Raw genomic sequence first — 5875 nt, 5'->3', positions numbered from 1 at the left:
ACTTAAAACTGTTGTCCCTTTCAACCATTCATGCAAAAAGATCATGTAAATGTTCATTGTAAATGCGACTAATTCTTCATGGAATTACTGACATTTAATAGGCCTACAGCGTAAAACTGGTAGTCTACAGTGTTTTTATTAATGATAATCATCATGATCATGTAATAAATTGATATCAAATGAAAGATTTCTCAAATAACATACTGAAATTAGGAGTTCCAAATCGGTGTATTTCCGAAGATATCATCAAAAACTGCTGAATTAGTCAAAAATGTGGTATACCACATTATTTTGAGGCTAATTCGGCAGCTTTTGACGATTTCTTCGTTAATGTACCGATTTGGAAGTTATTGGAACGCCTAATTTCAAAATGTTAATGAGGAAAATATGAGCTTTCACCTGATACCAAAATCTGCATTTTGATGGGGTAAAGTCGGGGATGAGGCTGTCAAACAGGTCACCCACCTTTAAAGTGATATTCATTGTTAAAATATTTTGCCTGTGTACACTGTTAGAACACGGGTTAAAATCTTTAACCAACAAGTTAACGTTAACCCGTGTGTTAACAGTGTAAGGCAAATTATTTTAACAATGAATGTCACTTATAAAAGTTTGAACTTGTTGTTAAAATTTTAACATGTGTTCTAACAGTGTAATCTAAATAGAAATGTTAATTAATATGTGTCCTCTTTCTTGAGCACTAGCCTGTGTAATATAGACGAATCCAACGAGCCAAGCGATGGTCAGAAATCAGTCGGCCATTACTGGGTCCCCGCAGCACCAAACTGGTGTTGTGACTGTCCAATTGGGTGGATTAAAGCCGCTTAAAAATCGATGTTAGATTGTATTGTGTTGTAAACTGTCATCATTCTTTTGTCTACGTGTAACACGGGTGATAGTATGCAGTTTAAAATCCCCTCCGAAGGCCGCAACATTTCACATTTTAGGTGAGATGGAGCCGACGGGGACCCAGCCATGGCTGCCATTGAGGTGTAGGAATGCGTGAAATTGGATTCGTCTATAGGCCTACCATACAGTTTTAGTATTATTTTGATCTTGCATCTATGCCCCAACCTAATGAAATGTTGGCCCAATTATAACGTTTGTTTTGACTTGATTTATGATTTGTATATTTTATGAAAAGTTAATTATTAACAACGGGTACGGGTATCCATCTTGTATAACTCATTTATTTCCTTGTGTCATATGTAGGTATAAATCAGTATTTTTTCTTAACTATTTGAATAATATAGAAATGTTAGCGTTTGTCCCGTTGTTTATCATGTTGATAGCATATAATACATAATCCTATGTTTATTATTTTGTTTTAATACAAGCCTTGTGTTTTAGTATGACTGTAAATATATATATAAATATATATACTCTAAACACGAGTGTTTATATACGGATAACACGTTTTTAACACTGTACTATCTGTACATTACACGTAAAAGAATAAAAGCCGTTGCATATAACACACAACACGTTTAACGCTGTATAATAACGTGTTAATGTTGCTGGTATAAACATGTTACGGTGTTAATATTTTTGGTTGAAATGCAGTTTAATTCGCTTGTCGAATAAAACACAATTATCCCGCGACTGAAATCTCTTCCGTAGTGAAATCACGTGATAGTTTCGCGGACAGGCCTCAGCGCTAGTTTGTCACTAAGGACTCATTCTATGTCAGTCGAGCATACAGAGAAGACGTAACATTTCAGTGTCTGGGGATAATACACCTGTTACGGTGTTTAACAGTGTTAATCGTTAGCAACGCTTCCTATTCTTTTACGTGTAAAGCACAGCTATAAACGTGTTGAAGAGTTAAGAAAGCTTTATCCGTATATTAATACTTGCATTTAGAGTGTAACTATAAGCTGTTATTGTTGTTATAGTAGGGATGACCAATGAACCATCAACTTGATTAGAACACTCCCATAGCCATGCAGGGAGCTCAACTGTGCACTGCTTGCACAGACATTTCTAAATTGAGCTCATTCTGTTATTTTTCATAATTTTTCTGTAAAAATTGGAGATGTTAATGCCAATTATGTTTTGTAACTATCCTGCAAATTACAGCATCATAACTTATTTGGTTTTTCTGTAAGTGTGAGTCAAAATTGGTCCATCGCCACAGTGCGCTTAATTGCTCAGAATGGCACAAAATATTCAGATGAATAAGATCAGGTGAACACCTTGACCTACTGAGCTGTAATTTGGCAGAGTTGTTGTTATTACCTCTATCATACTCTCTGTAAAAAGGAAAAACTAGAGCTAATTGCGCATACACATATACGCGACCTTAGCAATAGCTAATTAACTAGGCCTATGGCTAATTAGCCCAGCTATCTAGCATGCATGCATGTATTAAGGCATATAAACAGCCAGCAGTAGTATAATATGCTGATTTTACTGAGATGTCTTTTTTGAAATGCACTGTAATTTGAAATTGACCATAGGGACAATGGGAGCAAGGGTAATTTGTTAGCTCACCTATAGCATATGTGAGTTCAAAAGGTCCAGCAGTTTGGTGTAATTCATTGGAATATACATGTATAACTAGAACAGAAGTTTGTAGTATCATATAATTAGGCCAAGTAAAATAAAAAACATGTTTCAAGTCCGGGTTTTTGTAAAAAGGAGGAAGAGGGGCTTTTATTTTATATTTTCATGGCAAAATCGGTGTGAATACCCATAATTTGAGCTGTTTTAGCATACACAATAATGCCTGGAAAAAGGAGGAGGCCTCTTTTTATTTTTGTTCTGAGGATATAGGCCGGCCCCTCTCATTTTCATAAAACCTTCCAAAAGTGTTTCTTGTATATTAGCAAGGCTAAAGAAATATTTCTGCTTCCTAGATATATTTTTTGAAAAGTTATAATTGAATAAATATATAATTGAAGAAACCTCAAAAAGGAAGCGAGAGGGTACGTGAAACATGTTTAATTTTTTATTTGGCCTTATAATTATTAATTATATTACATAATTATTTTCCATAGTTGTGAAATCATTTTGTTAACCAAAAATTATTCAATATTCATGTAAATATTTCTGTGCAACTTTGGTCATGCGCTATTAGAGTGCGACTTCCTAAGGTATTTTTCTACATACCGGAAGTAATATCTGCATGACCTTTGACCCCAATGACCTTGGACCCCAATGGATGAATACAATGTGTAATGTTATCATGCTATATTATAATTTGTGGAATGACTTAGCATTTTTAGTAACAGAACAGAAAATCAGCATCAGCCATAATGACCTTCGTATGACCTTTGACCTCAAGGCTAATGCATGCGTCAAATGACATCATCTTGCTGTGTAATTTGTGTAAGGAGTAGCAGTTTTAGTAAAAAATAACAGGAAATAACATTTTCGGCCATAATAACCTTTCCATAACCTTTGACCTTGAGTTGGTCACGTGACATTTGTGCCACCAGCTATTGGTCCTGATGACCAAGTAACATTGTTGTACCATATATATTTGCGACAGCAGCAGCATTTTAGGGCATTTGGTCATATACCGGAAGTATCCCCTAATGACCTTTGACCCCAATTCTGAACATTAACTTTTAGACACTGGGTATAGCTGATGCATGTACCCAAGTGCCATCATCGTGCTGTATAATTTGTGGAAGAAGTAGCATTTTTAGTGAAATCACGTTTTTGGCCATTGACAGGAAGTGGATGACCTTTGACCTGAAGTTGATCATGTTTCATTTGTCCCCCCACCCAATGGTCCTAATGACCAACTATGGTCAACATGACTCAAAGCATATGGCTACGGTGGCTCATTATAAGATTGACAGAAAGAAAGAAAGAAAGAAAGAAAGAAACAAAGAACTTGACAGAAACAGACCTTAGCAATTTTGCAAATTGCTAAGGAAAAACCGGACAAGTAGATCTCGAGTTAAAAATTAAATCACCAGCTTCCCTTTGGAATTTCCAAACACCTTTCGAATCATGTTAAATAGACACCTTTCTGAACATAAATGTGAAGTTTCATGCTCATTTGTTGTATTATTCACCTGATCTCAACCCTAAACATTTTCTTATATTTATACCATCTGCACTGACTTGCTGCTATACACGCACAGGAGCTGTACTTTTAAAATACGCGCCTAATCAATAATGAGTCTTTCACTCCATTGTTAAAGTACTGTGCTCCCTGTGGCATATGGAATGACCAGGCCCTGGAGTGTGATGGTTTTGTAGCACATGACAGTATTCATTCAAGCCTATCAAGGTCAGTTATTAGCCACTTGCTGAATGGCTGGGCATTATCAGCTATCAAAGAGATACCTTATGCTGCTGCCAATCACAATAGAGGTTAAACATTTTGTTAAAACCCCAGAAGTGATATCAGGACAAAGCTGTGCATGTTGGTACTTGATTGTTTGGATTCCTATGTTGAAAATCCCTTGTAGTACATTAGTATTTTTCTTATGTGTAGTGTATATTGTTGTGGAAAAAAGTTCACCTGGACTTTTGATTTTGTGCCACTTTTGGCCATTATGGATGATTTTTGGCAAATGTTTTCTAAAAGCATGATTTCAGTGCCTCGGTTTGAAGAAATACTTAATGCTATTGACTAGTAAAGTGCCATTTCATAAGAAACCCTTTGATACTTTCACAATATGCTTGTTTCATGTTTGCATATATATTAAAATAAAGAAATATAAAAAGGTAAATATATGCTTATACCAATTTTGCTCACATTGCTATATTTAGACTTTGTCAATTTATTTCGTTCCAATGACAGGTCAGAATGGGAAACTTTGAAAATTCATAATTCGAAAAGTTTTTGACCGATTTTGACCATTTAACCACCAAAATACTTCTGTTGATGAGTTCTTTCCAGAACACAATCTTTTGTAGCAAAAGGGGCAACATGAAATTATGATGGTCATCCCTAGTTATAGGGTTATATTTTTGTGATTTTCTTAATTCATCTTGGATACACTGTAAAAACAGTGTTTAGAAAGTGGTGGCAAGAATGTGTTCAGAGAAACGTTATGTTTAGAATATGGATGTCAGATGTTTAGAAATTAAACACCATCACTGACGACCAATGTTGAGAAATTGATGTTTAGCTTTTAAACATGTTTACAAAGTGGTGGCAAAATTGTGTTTAATCGCTAAACACTGTTTTTACAGTTTTATATGTGAATATGAATGTTAATATTACAGAGGCGTAGCTATAGACTCCATTTTGAAGTGTTAAAATTCTAAACACTGTTTTTGCAGTGTGCATTATATTATAGACTCGGCGAAATGAGCAAACTCGCGAACAAGTTCACTCGAATTAATGAAAATCATGAAGAATACTGCAAGCGAAAATAATGGCATAATACCCTTTTGTCGTGTGTGTTTAATGTTTTTTTTGTTGTTGTTATAAACAAATTTTATAAAAAGAATGATGGAAATTGGGACCAAAGCTGTTTGTTTGTTTGTGTGTCTTTCTTGAGTACACTTTAAATCCCTAGCTGTAACACTTTTTAAACACGTTAGGCGTTTAGCCAAATTGTTATTATTATCTACATGTAAAACTGAGCTCAAAAAGAAACTTATAATTTTTCACAAGATCATATCTTAAAATCCTGCCAATAAAAATAAACCAAAATTGCACAACGAATTGCTTCAATACGCTACTCTAAACACTGGTCAGTAACCAAACAGTTGTCCAACTGACACAACAGCAAAATACACTGACATGGAACAGCTTCCTGGACCACATTCACAGCCCAATAATTTGCACCCAACACAAGAAATCTGTGAGTAAGTGGAATAGTGTGGAACAAAACCTGTTTCTTGAAGAAAGTGTGTGAAAAGCAGAAGCAGCCCCGTTCCACACTATTCCACTTACTCTTGGGAA

The 5875-nt window shown here is 35.2% G+C and overlaps 1 long non-coding RNA gene across 1 annotated transcript; it reads left to right on the top strand.

The window, feature by feature from the left end:
* LOC140136806 (uncharacterized) lies at positions 1-5426 on the top strand. Its single transcript, XR_011856767.1, has 2 exons — positions 1-1894; positions 4923-5426. It is a non-coding gene; the product is annotated as an uncharacterized lncRNA (long non-coding RNA).
* The last annotated feature ends 449 nt before the right edge of the window (positions 5427-5875 follow it).

The sequence above is a fragment of the Amphiura filiformis genome, chromosome 17 (assembly GCF_039555335.1).
Source record: "Amphiura filiformis chromosome 17, Afil_fr2py, whole genome shotgun sequence".
In the NCBI taxonomy this organism is placed as follows: domain Eukaryota; kingdom Metazoa; phylum Echinodermata; class Ophiuroidea; order Amphilepidida; family Amphiuridae; genus Amphiura; species Amphiura filiformis.
The sequence above is the reverse complement of the archived record's forward strand: the minus strand, read 5'-3'. Positions and strand labels throughout refer to the sequence as shown.